Genomic DNA, 18,413 nt, shown 5'->3' on the forward strand with positions numbered 1-18,413 from the left:
ATGAATATTCCCCTCCTTTTAAACAGAACAGTCCTATCTCACTCCCCAACTTGAATCTTCTCCAGATTTTAGCCAGTTGTTGTTTCTTCAGATGGGTTAAGCTGATTTCAATAAACTGCTTGCTGAATGACATAGGATGATGTCCTCTGAGTTAACTATCCAAGAGCCTACACTGGAAGTAGAAGAGGAAGTGTGTTTTTAAGAGCCAATGCTTAGAAAAGGAAGCTTTGGCAAGCTACTATGAAAGAAAAGGTAGCAAAATCATCCACCACTGCTCTAATAACAGAGCCACAGGCAGTTGTAACAGCACTATTCTCTTTACCCCTCCCATCCAACTAGAGCTGGAATAATCCCTAGGAATAAAATTAAATTGCCAGTCACAGAGTATTTAATTAGCACACAGCAGTAATTCTGTTTGTAAACACCAAAGCCAGAGGAATGAAGATGTACGTAGCAGTGGAAGCTGGAATTGTTTAATGAACTAAAATGTATTGAGAGTATTGGAGTGGGGAGGGAATCCATCAATAATACAATATTCATCTGGAGCACTGTGCCTGGTTCTCTGTATCCTGCAACATCATGACCCAAGTGATAGTGCTGTCCAACCAGGAGGAATGAGTTCAGTTAATACAATCCACAAAAATGGCAGGGAATCCTTTGTTTTTAAAACTGATGCTGATGGATGACTATTTGGTATGAATTCTATATGCATTACAACATATGAATGTTGCATAAAAATCCTCAAGATTTTAAATAGCTGTTAGGGACTACTGAAGGGGTGAAAGTCATGCAGCCTTCAGCAGAGTCAATGGTGAGAAATACTGGGAGTTGCAATCCAGCAACATTTGGAGAACTGTGTGTTTCCCACCCTGGTTCTACTACTAAGAAAACTACATGCAGGAGAGAGTAAGTTCTTCAGCAACGTGTCCACAAAGATGCCATGCTATCAGAACTGAATAATGCGTTTAGCTGGGTGTGTGTGTGCCAAAGTCCAATACATGGCTGGCCCAGGACATTTTGCAAACAATGCCTAAAGATATCTCTCCTCTATCCCTGCCCCACATACAGAAGATTATGCCTAGCTGTTAGATCGTTTCAACACTGTTAGACACTATCCTCACTCAGATGTGAGAGAAACAGGCTTACTGACACAAGGCAAGACACATAGCAGGCTCAACTCTGCCTTCAGTTTCTTGCTGTTGCGCTCTTCTACTGTGTCTAGAGAAAGTGCTCAAGGCAGCAAAACTATCAGTCTGAACCATGTGGAGCAAAGCAGTACACGTACATGGGCAGTGCCTGTTGGGGAGCATCACATGGATCATCTGCTTATTTCTCTGTTCACTTGCTCATTTCCCAACTTTCCTATGACACACATAAGGAGGGAGGCAGACAAATAACCCATGTTTGAACTTCAAAGGTGCTAAATAAACCCTATCCCCAGAATAGGATGATAAATTTGGATAGCTCCTTTAAACATATCCAAAGCCTGGTGTGGATACACTGCCCTCCTGACATTGGAGCTACCAGCTATTATTGATTGCTGGCACTGATACAAAAGGATGGGAATAGTCCAGAGTAGGGTAGCCAGAGTGAAAACTGGAGAGAGCCCCTGTACTTTTAATGGTTGTGTAGAAGAGGGAGTTTCAACAGGTGTGCTGTATTACCCAGTTGAATGACAAGCATCTCTGCTGAAATTCCCTCTTTCACACAATCATTAAAGGTACAAGAGCCTTCTGTAGTTTTCAGTCTGGCAATACCAGTTCAGGGAATGCTGCATCAATAACCACCTCACGTAACTGCAGAACTGGCCTTGATTTAAAGGGGGGGAAAGCAGTTCAGAGAACAAACCCAAGAAGCTCTGGATGCTTGGCTTAGATAAGAAACTGTACTAGTAGATCCTGCAAATTTCACTGTGTCTACACATCCATAACCCATTAAAACAGGATGGGCAACTGTCACTGGCTAGAGGGCTGCACTGTCCCCACCCAAGATACCTTGGAAGGATACATCCCCTCACTGCAGCTCCCACAAAAGAATAAGTATCCCTCCATGCTCTCTAGGTGACCTTGGTTATTTCTGTGGTGTTTTTGGACCCCTTGTGTCAGTTTAGGTCCAGGAGAGGCTTTTTTAATGTATATATAACAGGAAGTGACTCAGGAATCATTGCTTCTTAACTTCCAAAAAGTATGGCAAAAACACTTCCATGCCAACTAAAGGCTATGATAATTCTTTGACCCTCAGGGGCCAGAAAAACAGCCCTGGGGACTGCATTCTCTCATTGCCCTAAGATCTCCTGTTCTAAGGAGTCTGCCAGCCTAGTGTATAGTGCTGTTTGGGCACTTGGGGAAGTTTTGGAAGAAGAGAAGGGAGAAAGGGCATCTTTTTTGCTCCCTCTGAACCCAGGCCTTGCCTTGCTGTCAGTTCTATAGCTGTATATTTTAGTACATAGAGAAATGGGCAGACAAAAATTCCAGAGCATTTCTGTATAACCTATGAGATGAAGTGTCTTGCAAACTTCACAGGTCCCCACATGGATGCACTGGGACTTCTATTTCCTTTTGTTATGGCTTTGTAATGGCTATTAGCAACCCTGAGTGGAACTGCTACTTATGTTTCCAGATCAAAATCTGTGACCTAGGGATACTTCCTGGTGATGTCTTTAAGCTTTATTAATTTAGTAACCACTACAGTTGCTCATAGACTGTTATTCAACCACATATACATGCTTAAAATATATTTTCCTGTTTCAAAAGTATGAGAAAAATCTTAACTAAAGGTGCTGTTCTCACATCGAGATAAAATGAGGGGATTATGCCTTCTCACTTACACCTCCCCAACTTGCTTCTTCAGAAGGTAGACACAAAATAGAATGGAAGGTGAGCCCTGGCATTACAACAACTGGGAGGAAAGGAGGAAGTTAACTTGCTAAATACACAGATAAATACCTCTCTGGCTTTTATTTGCAAATGAAGATTCAGGAAGGACTCATCCCACACTTTCTAGAAGCGTGCTGATGACTAAAAAAGCCGAACCGAGATAAACAAGTCCGGTTGCAGAAAGCACAGCAGAATGTCTCCTTGGATGATATTTCCAAGTTGTGATTCTTTCTGTGTTGATGTTTCTCTTCTACATAGATAAATAAATACCCACCCCCAAAGAATCTTTGCAAGCTGCAGCAACCATTCCAGACTTGCAAACTGTAGTAAGCTGCTGCTCTACTAGCTGAGCTGGAGATTCATACTAAGCCCTATCCTCTTGCAACACAAGAGCCAAGTCTACCAAAACTGGAGAACTTTCACCTTTATCTCCTACCTGGAGATGAGCCACAAAAACCAAAAACAGGGTTAGACCCTGAAATCTGGCAACTGTAACCCTGAGCAGTGTGGAAACTGAACACTAGAAGGGCAGGGTAGAGGTTGTCATTAAAATGCAGATATTTGAGGGATGCTGTATAAAAATCCCTGATGTTCACCCTTTCATCCACCCCAAATTAGCAAGATGTCCTAAATCCCGGAAAGTAAATAACAACAAAATGGCCTGTCTTCTTTGGTGCAGCCCTTTAGCACCTCTTGAAAGATGTTATTTAGGAACAGAGTGTTGCAATTTTCAAAGCTGCAGAAAGGATTACTCATCACAACAACTTTGAGAACAGATTTAAAATGACAGATTCTCTAGGCCCTTTTCTGTTACAACGAGCAGATAATAGTCATTGGCCAGATAGGCTGGCACTTATACTCCAGTCATATCCGGGCACCAGTGTCAGTACTGATGGCTATTCAGCTTGCTATTCAATGGACTTGGCTAGTTGTTCCATTACAAACAAGAATGATAAGATTTTTCTGATATGTCCCACTCATACCCCAGAAGGACAGGATGGTGCCCCTCTTTCTCCCCTACATCTTCATGTTATAATACTAAATAGCAAATGTATTGACAGGAGTGTTGAGTGGTACACCTTAATATGGCTCAGGTCCAGGCTATTTAGCAGACTGTATCTCCCCGTATGAACCGGCCCAAACTCTGGGATCATCAGAAGAGGCCCTTCTCTCCATCCCACCAGCACTGCAAGCATGGTTGGTGGGGATATGAAACAGGACCTTCTCAGCGGCTGACCCCAGACTCTGGAACTTCTTTCCCAGGGAGGTTAAAATGCCCCCCTTTTGTTGTTCTTCATTGGTGAGCTAAGCCATCTTTATTCAGACAGGTTTTTAAAACAGAAAGTCTTTAAAGAACTGGTTGGGGATTTTGTACTGTTTTAATGTTTTTAAGTACTTTTTATCTTTGTAACTGCATTTTTTTTTCTTTTAATTAACAGTCTGTTTTAATACTGTATCCATTTAATTCTATTTTAATGTTCACTTGGTATGTTTCTAATTGCATTTTTTCTTTTTTTTTTCTTTTTTTCCCTTTTTTTAAAAACAATGGAGTGGTTTAATCATTGCTTGTATTTGAGACAGAAGCACTGACAAGTGGTCCCATTCATGTACTTTGAAACAGTGAGCAGCAGAGATAACTGTACAGTAGAGGCAAAATATGCCAACTACTGGTGGTAAAGCTGGGAAGTATTAAAATTCTTTTGTTCTAATGCTGCAGAAGCTTACTGTTTCGTAGCTGAGGCAACTGTAGTCCATTCCTAAATAATATTTTAAGAACCAGGTGTTTTCAGACGGTTGTTTTGAATGTGCTTTGCTGGTTCATGCTCTCCATCTAGTAGTTTTTCTTGTGATGATGTAGGAGTTCCATCAGTTACACACTTATGAAAGTCCTCTAGCAGCTGAACTTGTTTAGTGCGGACGATGATATGAGGACGGATCTTAGCAATGGCTTCTATTGCTTCTTGAGGGGTCTACTGGTGAACCTGGATTAAATAAGCGGCCACCATGGTGGCACTGCGGAAGCGTCCGGCTTTGCAGTGCACGTAGATGCAGTTCCCGCGCTTGCGGTGCTTGAGGACGAACTCGACATCTTTGTGCAGGTTCTCCAAGGAGGGCACTCTAGTCAGGTCCACCGTACTCAGGCGCAGCTGCTCCACTCACATGGCCTCCCATTCCTGGGGGGAACAACACAGGAACTGGGTCTCGTACTCCTCGTTCATGGTGAGCACTCCCCAGATGTTTTCCTTGTCTACCAGCTTCCGGCAGCGTCCCCTGAGAGGCAGGGCCCCAAGGAGGACAGCATGGTCGATGTGGCTGAACCAGGGCCGCTGTGACCTGGGCACTCTCTCCCTGACCAGAGTGTAGAGGAGGGTCGGGTAGAAGAAGAGCCGGGCGGCACCGGGGCCTAAGGCAGCGCGGAGCATGACGGCCAGCTCCGAGGCGGCTTCACGGCATTGGCGAAGCGAGAGCGGCAACGGCGAGGAGGAGGAACCGTTGGGGGAGTTCATGCATTTTTTCTTATTTTAAGCTGCTTTGAGTTCCAGCTTTGGGGGAGGTGGGGGGTGGGATATCAATAAACAAAAACAACAACACCAAAACCAAACCAGAAGCACCAAAAAAACATACAGGGCTTTATCCCACAACTGTCATTCCTTGGAATGGTTTTCTTGCTGATGATTTTACTAGTTGTAAGCCTATTGTTTGAATGATCACAGATAAGCCCAGCCTTTTTGCCCATGGCTTGCAGGGCACATGTGGCTGGTACTAGGGAGGGATTAATATGCCAGACTCCTGAGAATCCTCTGTTCTGGAAACTCCTTAATGCTACCCTTTCTCTTGAATTGAAGACTGAATCATAAAACCAAGCTGCTAGCTGGGAAGATTGACTGCAAGAAAAATGAGCAAATGGATGAAAATCCAGGAAGTGAGAAATTTGTTGCACCTTTTCCTTGATATGTGTGGGTGCCCAAACTAATTGTAAGTGTACTTAACTGGAGCTAGGCTCAATAGTTGGCATTTTTGAATACATATCAGTACCCACACTCCACCAGTACTGGGTCTGCACTTCTGGAGCCTTTAATCTTTCTTTCTTTTTCTTCTCTCTTTTTGCGCCTCATGCACCTGCCCTCTTCAAGGCTCTTGTAGCACTGAACCAACTAATAGCAAGCACAAGGAAAAGGAGCAGGAGCAGCAGGAGCCATTGTCACCACCTTTACTTGCCTGACTTGATTTCTCCTTCATGGCAAGTAGTGCAAATTGGGTCCAGAGTGGGAAAGCAGAAGCAAAGAAGTTGGGAAGAGAGAGGCAACTAGAGAATGGGGTCCATTCAGCATCCAGAGCAGAATCTGGGAAAATGACCTTTTGGATTACAACTTGCAGAATCCCCAGCCAGCATGGTGACTTGCCATGCTGGTTAAAGGTTCTATCATTACAATACCTTGCTTGAGGTTATATGATTTCAAGTCATTTTTTTAAAATTTATGACTACTGCAAGGTTACCCTATCACGTGGTTGTCTTGGCAAGATTTGTTCAGAGGAAGTATGCACTTTCCTTCGTCTGAGGCTGAGAGGGTGTGACTTGCCCAAAGTCACCCAGTAGGTTTCCAATGGCCAAGTGGGAATTTGAACCCTGGTCTCCTCGAGTCCTCATCAAACAACCAAACTGCTGCATCATGCTGGCTTTGATAGCATTTTAGCTATTGTGCCTCCATTTTATGGAATCTGTATTTCTGTGAAGTGCTTAGAATTGTCTCCTAGAGAGTTCTAGTGTTATAGTTCAGGGGAGTGCACTGAAGAATTCTAAGTACGTTACCAAATTATAAGTCCCAAATTCCATTGGACAGAGGCATGGCAGTTAAAATGGTGTCTACTGCTATAACTGTGCAAAGTGGACAGACCTCAGGAGTTATAGTTCCCCCATGCCCCCCAAAAAACATTTCCTATCTGAGAGGGTGGCTGGGCTGGAAAAACAAAGAGTTGCAGGATGTTCTAGAGGGTGGCAGAAAGATCGATGAATGAAGTGCTAGAGAGAGAGAGGCCTAATGGGCGTGAATGGGTTTGACTGTGTATCAGCAGATATAAAAAAACAGACATTGCCTCGTTATGTGCGGCCCTTGTTAGAAGTCTCTCTTGGTGCAATGCGAATCCTTTTTATCCGTCTATAGTCCTTTGCACAAGTCCCTCACCAGCTGATACTCCTCCTCCTCTCTATTCCCAAACCTTTCTCTCCCCAGAAGGAATCATGGATCCTGGATTCTCAATAATGATGATACTAATTTAGGCTCGAACTGGCTTCAGCTGCCCACAAACCCACCTCTCTCCTTTTTCTCCAGCAAGGCCAAGAAGACATAGAACAAGGACGAGACATTTTGGTTTACTACACATAAGTCTTTAGCATCCTTCAACACTGGCACTGTTCATGTGCTGAGCAAGGGACCCTTGGCAAGGTGTCTCAGAAGGACCTGGTCATGGTGACTCAGGGGAAGGGATGTTTTCAATGTTTTTGTGGTGACAGAAGAACAAAGAGCAAGAAGAACGTCACCTTCCTCCTTTGATCTGCATTGTAGTTACTTCTTATATCACCACCATCATCATTAAGCATCAAATGCCTTATTATGGGGGTTATAATAAAGAGAAGCAAGCTATAGAGTGAAAGTCTAATCCTTGGAAACAGTCAGAGCAGAATCCTATTGAGATGGAAAAGAGTATGACGTCAAGGAGAGGCTTAAAATATACTGGGGAGTGAAGGGGGGAGAGAAATCACATGTTCATTGTGAAACATGAGCTGCCCTTTCTGAAGCACAAGCCTCAGCAGGAGACCTTCAGGAGGAAGGGAAGTGTGCATTTACAGGCACAAGACTTTCCTCTCCCATCCTTCCCTTCTCAAAGACTTCGGCAGCATCTAGAGAACTGGAACAGAATGGTTTCATTCAGGAATACTATGGTCCAGAGCTTGGAATTTATTTATTTTTTAAGATACAAACAGTTTCACTCCTGATTTGCTACAGTTATATTTGCAATAGTTACAACTTGTAGTTCATTGTGGTTTGATTTTTTAAAAAAATGTTTGATTTTGGAAAACATCCACGAGTAGCTGTGTTGGCCATATAGCAAATCCAGTAACATCAAAAAACCACCAAACAGTGATGCCTTTACTGGACCAACCAAAATGCCCAATATACATGTTGCAAGCTTTTGAAGCTTCACTGGCTTCATCAGGCAAGATGTTAAAAACCATACAGGTGGGGAAATTGAAGATGTTAGTCATAGGCCTACATTTTGCTGTTTCTGTTCACAGTTCAGATTCTATGGAGGGGTTATTCATTCTGGCCATGTGGCTACTGAGAGATTCTCAAAGTCCAGGAAATTTAACATCCATTTACAACCCAAAAAGATACTTCCTTTGCAATCCAATATTTATTTACTTTGAACAACAACAACAATACCAGAATGTGACAAGCTGCTGGTCTGTGCAACAACATGCACTCGCCACCTGGTTGCTTCCTCAGCCTTCCCCAACCAAGCACTTGAACCATGTGACATTCCTTCTTAGCCATTCAGTGGGTCTGCACCTGCCAACTATGACAGTAACTTTAAAAGGCCTTAAATTTAGGCCTAAATGCAGTGCTAGTCCCAACTAGAGTATGCTCACTGAATCAATTGCTGAATGTTAAGTAAACCCTTAAGTAAATCCTAGTCATTTGCCTCCAGCTGGGACTAGTCACTGGATTTAGCCCTTAGTTATACTGCAAAAGGAGGGAAATTATCCCATGTTAAATTATCATTGTAATAATCTTATGCCTTGGTTATTCCAAAAAGGAATCAAGTAAATACAAGCATCTTTCTATCCACCCATTCTTCCATTTACATGAAGTTATTGCCAAGTTCTGAATTATAGACCCTCAGAATAACTGCCTAGTAAACCCATGCCCATCTGCTTTGCTTATTGTGCCAGCTAGTCGGGTAGCAAATAGAGAGACAGAATAGCCATGAGCTGTTCCTGGAAAGTGGTGACAGAAAAAAAGAAACCAACTGCAGATTCATCTTGGGCTGCCCACTATTAGTGTCTGTGACTGATGAATTAGAGGAGCTTTGAACTGTGGTTCTCTGTTTGCTTATTAGCAATTGATTGTGGACTCTTTGCCTTGGCCTGGTTATTGATTGGACTGACATTAAAACTATTCCTCATGAAGGAGTTGCAATTGGTTTGATTTTATGATAGTTATTACACAACAGAAAAGCAGTTTACTTGTTGCCAGGTAATTAAAAGAAGTATTGTCTGGCTTGGTCAAGATGATGATGATGATTAAATTTATTTGTATCCTTTCTCCTGATATAGGGACTCAGGGCAGCTGCCAACAAATTAAAAACAATACAAATTAAAAACAATAGAAAAGTATTAAAAATATAAATATAATGTTTAAAAAGCAATTGAACAATTAAAAAAGTAAAAAACATTATACATAAAACTATTAAAATGTATTAAAAAGTACACAAGAGGGCTTGTGACTGTTGCAGACAGATTGTGTTACTAGATAGAACTTTGATATGATCTAACAAGCCAAAGCAACATTTGAGGTCAAATCGCAAAACTAAGACTTGCCTGTACATATCTGATTCACTGTTTGGACCATTGTCTTCTGTAGTAAGATCACACATGACCCATAGGCCAGATGCATCGCCCTCACCCTTCTCATCCACCCCAAAAATTATCCCATTGAAACTCAGTAGCAAACAACCCAGAGCCCATTAAAATAAGCAGGAAATATTGTCTTTAAAAGCATTTTAAAAAGTCTGCCATGGAAAATCATCCTCATGCTGGTGAAGAATAATGGGAGTTGATGCAGCAGCCTTGCTTCTCAGGTGGGTTTTGGAAGTGGGTCAAATTGGGAGACTTAGCTACAATGAAGGATTTTGGCCCATCTTTTGGCACCTTGGAAGACCAACAAACTGACTATGACACAAACTTTAATTGGTGACCTCCCAAATACATGTATGAGGTGCCCCCCATTTTACTTCCCAGTAGTAAGGATGCATGTTTTTTTCCTAGATATAGCTGTGTGCTCATATACACTTCTGTCACTGTATGAGCCCCTTCCTTCAAAGATTTCTCTTCCTATGGCCTAGACCCATTCAATTAATTGGATTTATCTATGTGCTTGCCTAATCAGTCAAATTATTCAGTCTATGGTAATTCACACTAACCAGCAGGATTCCAGCTATAGACTTCAGAGAAAGACAGAATTTATTATTATTATTATTATTATTAACCTTTATTTATGAAGCGCTGTAAAGAAGAAAAACACACATGCAACACACAGTCACACTTTCCAACTCTCTTTGCCTTTCAGATAGTTTGGACTGAAACTCTTATTTCACCCATAATTCCCCATTTGCCCAGCTTTGAGATGAACACTGAGGGCCTAAGAGTTTCCTTCTGGTATAGATGCTAGCCTAAGCCAGGAAACATTTATCATCCCTTCCTGCAGATGCTTCAGGCACATGGCTTTCACTCTTAGCAGTGTTACTGGGAGCCCCAGAATGCTTCTCCTGGAGCAACAGCTAGCAAGGTAAATGAAGGTAGGGCACTGAAGAATTTCTAAGTGAATATTAACTGGAGCAGAATCTGTTCCTGTTACATTCCTGATTATATCAGAGGGTCAAATGGGGCTCTCATCTGGTTTATATTTGGACTTCAAAGAAACCCAGCAAGTGTTTCTGAGTCCAACTGCAAGCCTAACTTAGAGACTGTGACCTTGTTCCACCACTAATAGAAATAACTGGAGCATGTAGGATTCCATAGGGAGAGGAAAACACTATTAAAACATTTCAAGGCTATGATGTAGAAACATTCTGACTTTACTGGAAAATAAGAGCTGGCTTGGATCAGGGTTGGTCTTAAAACTCTTGTTAGGCAGAATGAGGCTATGGAAGCATAGGGCAGGATCCCTAGCTGGCTGGCACTACTCTCCACAGATCCCTTCCACATACTATCTCATTGGAGTTTTTCAGACAAGGGAAATGGCAATCTGAACGCAATCATGGGGTTTAACATTATTGCATGATAGACTACCACACGCAATTTCAGGCAATGGCAAGCTATTTTCGGGCAATGGGAAGTCAGTTCGAACGCAATTTGAATTCACGTAAATTCACTGAACTAGCAAATTCACGTGAATGCGTTCTAGCCCCACTTTCTTTTCATTCGAAATTAAGAGAAATTCCTCCTGTGTGATGAACACCATTGTCAAAGTGGCATAGAGCACTTCCCAGGCTTACTGATATGGAGGACTGGTATTCCCTGCATCCCAATATACCAGAGACTGGTACCATATTTGTGTATGTTGGCTACAACTGTTTCTTTCTTTTCTTGAAATTTTCCAAGTACTGGCTGCCAATGTTTTGTGGACCAGCACTGGTCCAGGGACCACTTCTTTGGGTAGCACTGACATAGAGGACATGTGGTGGTGATAAGGAGTGGGTGATAGCAAAAGTAATGGGGCACACTGCCTCTCTTTCCACCTTAGGCGGCAGCAGAGTCTGGGTTATTGCTTTCTTCAGGCAGTAAAATATTTTCTGCTGTCCCTGAGGATGTTTACTTTGGGACCCTAAAGATCTCTGCTGTAGTTTTAACAGCTATATTTGAGAGGGAAGCCCAACAGATGTGATTCCAACGTTGTAACCAGAGAATCGGTGCTTGGTGAATCTCTCCTCACCACTGACAATTAGCCAAGGTTTCCTGGCAATGCTAGGGCTGCACCCACACTGCGGAAATAATCTGGTTTGATACTGCTTTAACTGCCCTGGCTCAATGCTATGGAGTTCTGGGAACTGTAGTCTGCTTTGGACCCACAACAAACTACAATTCCCAGAATTCCATAGCATTGAGTCTGGGCAGTTAAAGTCGTGTCAAACCGCATTATTTCTGCAGTGGGGATGCAGTCCTAGATCTGTCCCTGAATTGTTAAAAAGGTTTCCCTCAGACAGCTCAGATTTAGGATGAGTTACCAAATAATCCCTCTTGAGCAGAAAAAAGCAAACCAGATCAATTTCTCCCCACATTTTGAAGTTTCCTCCACGCAAATCTCCAACGTTATGCTTTCCAAATTAGTCCTTCCCTTCTTTCCCTTCCTCATCATCATCCCTTTCCCTTTCTGTCAGGCTGAAATTGCTATGAATGAAGGGCTGCTGGTCATGTGATTCTGTCACCATGGAGACAGATGGCAGCTGTAAGATGTAAGATCCAGGCTCACAGGAGGCTGTCTGCATAACCAGCAAGTTATTTATAGGCTGGTGTTTGTGAATTTATGGAACTGCGTCTGTCTTTGAGCCTGGTGTTTAATCTTCGCCATCTCTCCTCAGGTGGGCCGCTGCGTGGGATTATTATGTTTTGCACTCAGGCGTTATACAAATCCCCCCAAATTCTGAATTAAATGCAGAGGAAGGGGAATTCTCAGCAGCATATGCTGAAATCAATAGAGTTTAGAATTCACGTTCCATTTATTTTCTTTGCCTTGCTCTTTCTTTCTTTCTCTTTCCTTTTTTTCTGAGATGCTCCCATAATCATCCTCAGGCAACTTTAAATAGCCCTTTGCACATCGCTGACTATATTCTGCTTAGTTTTGTTGAAGAAGGCCCAATATTTTGCTAACTGACATGGAAGAATAAATAATAGAGTAATGCCTGCCACCCACCGGCCTCTTCAGGTGGATAAGGTTACCTGCCTCCGGTTTAAGTTATTTTTTATGGCTGAAGCTCTCCCTGAGAGCAAAATTATAACACTGATACATTAAATAACCAACACTTTGTTGTCCTTTCATGACACTCCACATCAGATACTCTGAGGCAGTACCTTCATTCTGTAAACAAGTTGTCTTATGAACACACAAAAGAGAATATGCAATCTGGTGCAATCTGGGTTGGTTTGTTTTTCTGCAATAGTTTCTGAAACACAGAGGCTTTTTAAATTCGGTTCACACAGCTAGAAAGCAATAGGAACTACCATGGAGCATACCAGTTAGCGTCAGGCCGCAGGGACATTGGAAGATGTCTTTTCCAGAATTAGAACACTGTCCCTTGTATCTTGGTATTGTCTTTATGGATTGCAGGAGTAATCCAAGATTTCAAATGTCTTTCCCAGTCTTACCTGCAAATGCTGGGGATTGATACTGGAATCTTTTGCATGCAAAATATGTGCCCCTTCCACCTTTAGGTCAGTTGGGGTCATGCAGCAGTAAGTGCATTACACGCAAATATCTTTGTCACCCTTCCTGCAGTGTAGACTATGCAATATATTTAGCCTGACCTTAAGTATTCTACCACCCTAGCTAAAAATGTTAACAGTTCAATCCAATGGAGAGAAATAAAAGTATTAACAATCCAAACTCAATGGAGAAATATAATTCTCAATGTGTAATATCTATACCATCTCCATGTCATGGTGAACCTGTTTCTCTGCCTAATTTTGTCGCCTTTTTATTTGCGTCTGTTTTCAGGCAGATAGTAGGTTATAGACTCTATAACCTGCTATCTGCCTGGAAACAGAAAATGTAATAGAGGCAGAAGAAGAGAACAGAGTATCATAGAAGAGGACATGTGCCAACAGGGATACTCCTCACTGCCCCCTTTTTGCTGAATATTCCTATAATGGAAGAAGGTATGGCTGAGTGATGTCAAACATCAAAGAGGAGGACTCCAGTATTTACAGCAATATTTTGTTGTAGATCCCACTCGTTTCATCTATGTATAGCTGCATGGCTCTCTGAGAAAAGGGCAACAGTTTAAAAATAACACATGAATGCAGTAGTTTGGGGGCAGCAAAGTGTTTCTTACTACTTAATTTTGATGAGCTTCCTATATTTTCCAATAAAACATTTCTGTTGGATGGAACAGAGTAATGCAATAGAGACATTTAAATGCTCACAGATCTTGATATAGCATATGCGTGACTTGTTTTATGGCCAGTGACTAAGTCTTAGAAAGTAATTTCTGTCTTTTAGACTAGGGAGAAAAATGAAATGATGATGTGATGGGGAAGAGGACAAGGACAACTGGAAAATCCATGAGGAAACCTTGGGTCCCCTGAAGGGCCAGACTTAAGTTTAACCCAGGGCCCACACCTGCTTTTGCATAGCACCTACTCAAGGAGATTTTTTTAAAAATCTAAAAGATTGCCTGTATCTAGATCATGCTGAAAATCCAGTTACTTTAACTAATTTAAGCTATTAAAGTCAATGCACACCAATAGCATATATGGGCCTGTTACAGACTGCCAAAATAAAGCTGCTTCGGGTCTCTTTGGAGGTATGCCATTTAAATGATGCATGCATCCTAAGAATCTGGAAGCTGCACCAAAGCTGCACTCCAGTGCTTAGGAATGGAGTGTGGCTTTGGCGCAACCTCCGGACTCTTAGGACCCATGCATCATCTAAATAGCATACCTCCAAAGAGACCCGAAGCAGCTTTATTTTGGCAGTCTGTATCAGGCCTTAGCCTATTGACCTACATTGAATTATTTCTGATTCACATCTGTACAAATGGAAAGAAAACCTGGACCAATAGGCTGGAACCAGGTTTAGGTATATGGAGACAAGGTCTAAGGAAGTAAAAACCAAAAGGTCTACCGTAAGTGAGGTTAAATCTGGATCTAGCTGGTAGCATATAATGTATCAAATAATATTGGTAAATGTGCCATAAGAAAGGCCAATGTCATTTTGCCATCCTTCTTGTTCTTCATGTTTCTCTTCACTTATCAGATAAGGATTGCATGCACACTAGAATAAGTAACTCCCTGGTAGGTAGATGGTCATCTGGGATTGATGCTATTTCTTTCTTGTCTGGAATATGCCACTTCTGAATGTTATGAACAATGGACTGGATGAGACACACTTTTTGAAACTGAAGGAGTCAAGAATTTTGTGGCATCTTGAAGAAGAGCAGATTGACTGTGGCAATGTAGCCTTATCCCAGGGGTAGGCAACCTGCGGCCCGCGAGCCAGATGCAGCCCGGCACTGCCTTGGGACCGGCCCCAGCCCGGTCCTGCCGCCGATTGCCACTGGAGCCTTTGGCCTCTCACATGAGAGCGTGGGGCCTTTGGCCTATTAGGAGGGGGCGGGCAAGGGGGGGCAAGCAGCGGACAAGGGGGGCAATTGTCTATAGAAGCCTCTGAAACATGCATTTATATTAACATTTTTTAAAAAAATCAGCAAATTTTTTTGCATGTTCTCCATTTTTTTAAAAAAAGTGTCCTCCATTTGAAAATTTTGTCCTATATTTGTCCCGGTTTATTTATTTAATTAATTTTTAAAATTATTTAATTACAGTGGAGCCTCCGCATATGCGGTCTTTTTATAGGCGGCTTTGAGCATAGGCGCTCAAAGCCGCTGGCGCGCGTGGGGCAGAAGGGGCAGCGCATCCCATTCAATTGAATGGGCGCGCACACCTGTTGCGCCTCGCGCACCGCCGCACTGCCGTGCACAAGCCCCATTGTTTACAATGGGGCTCGAGCATAGGCGGAAATCGCCATACGCGGCGGGATCCGGAACGGATCCCCCGCGTATGGCGAGGTTCCACTGTATTTATTTTTTGGCTTCGGCCCCCCAGTTGTCTGAGGGACAGCAACTCGGCCCCCAGCTCAAAAAGGTTGCCTACCCCTGCCTTATCCTTTGCACTGCATACTCAGCAGAAGAACCAAATGGAAATAAATGGCTTAGCTCTCAAGACTGTGTAAGGCTGCTTTCAGACATTACATTAACAATGGCTAGTGCAACTGTTTTATGTATGCATTTACTCTGTGCTCATTACAGTCTGTTTTAGCCAAGTCAGCACAGGATCATAGCTGTAGAGCATTGTTCTGTGCTTACAGTACATACTAAGAAGTAAATCCCATTTATTAAATGGGGGGTAGCTCCTAGACATATTTGCAACCTTAGTTGGGAATATGTCATTTGTGAGAATAAAAAAAGGGAGACCCCCTTTTTAATTAAAACGTTCAGCCAACATAGGCCTTTCATTTATTAATTATTAAAAGCATTTATTTATCACCTTTCTGCCTACCAGAACTGCCAAAGTGATGTCATCTCTCTCTCTCTCTCTCTCTCTCTCTCTCTCAAATTCTTTAACAAAATGTTAAAGACAATTATAAAAACCAAATTTAAAGATCGAGGTTTATATGGAACATTATGATTTTGAACACTTATTAGATGCTTGGGATGCAGCCAGGCTGACCTCCTTCAGAAAGGATTCCCATAAGTGGGCTGATGCCACAGATAATGTTTTAATGTTGTGTGTTCAGCAGCCTTGAGTGACAAGAACCCTTGCTGAAATTCTGAAAGGGTGATACAGGAGGAGACAGTCTTTCAGATATCCTGGCTCCAAACTGTTTAGAACTTCATAGATCTGCATCAGTACCTTGAATGGAGCTGAAAAATAAATGGGAAACTAGTGCAATTGTATTATGATGTATAACACCTAAACTCTGAAGCACATGTTAGACCACAGACTAGTCCCTGCATTTTGTCCTAACACATTGGTGCACTACACTCTTATAGTGCTGCCATTCTACTTTTACTGCTCTGGCTGCCTCCTGTTGCATTCTGGGGACTGTAGTTCAGTGAGGCCTAAGAGCTGTTTGGTTGAGAATTCTAAATGCCCCTCCTTAAACTGCAAATCCCAGAATACAACAGCAAGCAGCCAGAGCAGTAGAAGTGGAATAGCAGTGCTATAAGAGTGTAGTGTGGTAATCTAGTTAGCAACTGCTTCTGAACACCTTTTAAGGGCAGTGCCATGCCCAATGCATTACAGTAGTCCCATTAAGGCATATTTAAAGGAGATGGTTGTGGCCAAATCCTCTTTTGCATGACAGAGCAAGAAGAGTAACATTTTAAGTTAAGCACCCCTCATCTATGAAAGTGGCCATTTTCTGTTTCTACTTGTGTCTGTACATGACTGACCTGCTCATGAAGATGAATGCTTGTCTTTCAAATAAGCATGGATTGCTTCTTACAGAACACCTGGTTGCCCAGAGCTTTTAAATAATAATAATAATACTAATAATAATAATACTTGGACTACATCTCCCAGACTTTCCCAACCCTATGCTGGCTAGGAGGTCCTGGTAGTTGCAATGCAAACAAGTAAATTTTCCAGACTCTGCTGATAATCTGTTACAATGCATGCTTTCTCCACTATATATGTACTAATGCCTGCTGGCATGCACAGTGCAGTTAATACCATAGAGCAGTCAGTATTAGCTCTAGTGTTTACTGCAATATGCTTTGTGATTTTTTAAAAACCCTCATATTTTCAAGGTCTGGAGTTGCACCAACATTGATTTCTTTCCAGTACTAAGTCAGGGCATGACGTTTCAAAATTAAAGCCTTAATTTACATTTCAGTGTACAGGTATGGTTTAAAAAAAATCTTGTAGCATTCTGTGAGAGATGGCATGGTGTAATGGTTTGAGTGTTGGACTATGAACCTGGGGACCAGGGTTAAAATCCCTGCTCAGCCATGCAAACTCATTGGGTGATGTTGGGCAAGTCACACTCTCTCAGCCTCATAGGAAGGCAAAGGCAAAGTCTATCTGACCAAATCTTGCCAAGAAAACCCCATGATAGGTTAGGCTCATCTCAGGTTGGAAATGATTTGAAGGCACACAACAACAACAACAACAACAACAACAAAGCCTTTGAGGTCACTTTTTTAAAAAAAACCTCACATTTTGCTCTGTACTTTGGAATCTTGGGATTCGTAGTTTGTTGTGGCACTAGAGCTATCTGACAGAGAAGGCTAAATATCTAACAAAACCACAAATCTCAGAACTCCATGGCATGGAGCCAAGGCAGTTAAAAATGGTGTCAAACTGCATTATTTCTGCGGTGCAGACTAGATCTCAGTCCACAGAGGACAAGCACAGTGAGCTTTCTCCATGCTGGACTCAGCTGAATGGCAGTTGCCACTGTCTGTGCTCTTGGACAGCAAGCAGGAACAGGTCTGGAGGGCGGCAGGTGGGGAGGAGAAAGGGCTCCAAAGCCGGCAGAGAGGGGAGGATCCACTTGCAGCCCTCCGGCGGCTGAGACAGGATCCAAGGCAATACAGGCCACAGTAGCTTCATAAGCATCAACCATGGGTCCAAAACCATTCAGTGGTAGATGGGAACTACGGTTTGCGAGTAACATTAGTCCAAAAAGGCATGAGGAAGGTGTGAAATGGGAGGAGGAGGAGGTCAATGGAGGGGGGTGGCACCGTGGGTTACAGCACTGGCTGGCACCAACCTTAGTAGTGAAGCCACTGGGGGGCAAGGCAAGGCAGCCACCAAGCAAGGTGGGTCCAAGGAGGCACCCAATTTGCACCCAGGGGCAGAAGGGCACCTGGCGGAGGAGTTGCTGCTGGTGCTGCTGGGGCTGGCCCACCTCCCCACTCTGCCCTCCCTCCCTCCCTCCCTCCCTCCCCGCGGGGCCCTGAGGCGCGTGGGCGAGTGACTCAACCCGACGTCAGCCAAAGACCCAGCGAGAGAAAGCGCGCTCCTCTCCTCTCCTC

At 42.9% G+C, this 18,413-nt stretch overlaps 1 pseudogene; it reads right to left on the bottom strand.

The window, feature by feature from the left end:
• Nucleotides 1-4,394: 4,394 nt before the first annotated feature.
• LOC149316142 (phosphatidylglycerophosphatase and protein-tyrosine phosphatase 1 pseudogene) lies at nt 4,395-5,383 on the bottom strand (annotated as a pseudogene).
• Nucleotides 5,384-18,413: the final 13,030 nt, after the last annotated feature.

This window comes from Sceloporus occidentalis, unplaced genomic scaffold (genome assembly GCF_023333645.1).
Source record: "Sceloporus occidentalis isolate IW3139 unplaced genomic scaffold, rSceOcc1.0.p SCAF_3, whole genome shotgun sequence".
NCBI classification, from domain to species: Eukaryota; Metazoa; Chordata; class Lepidosauria; order Squamata; family Phrynosomatidae; genus Sceloporus; species Sceloporus occidentalis.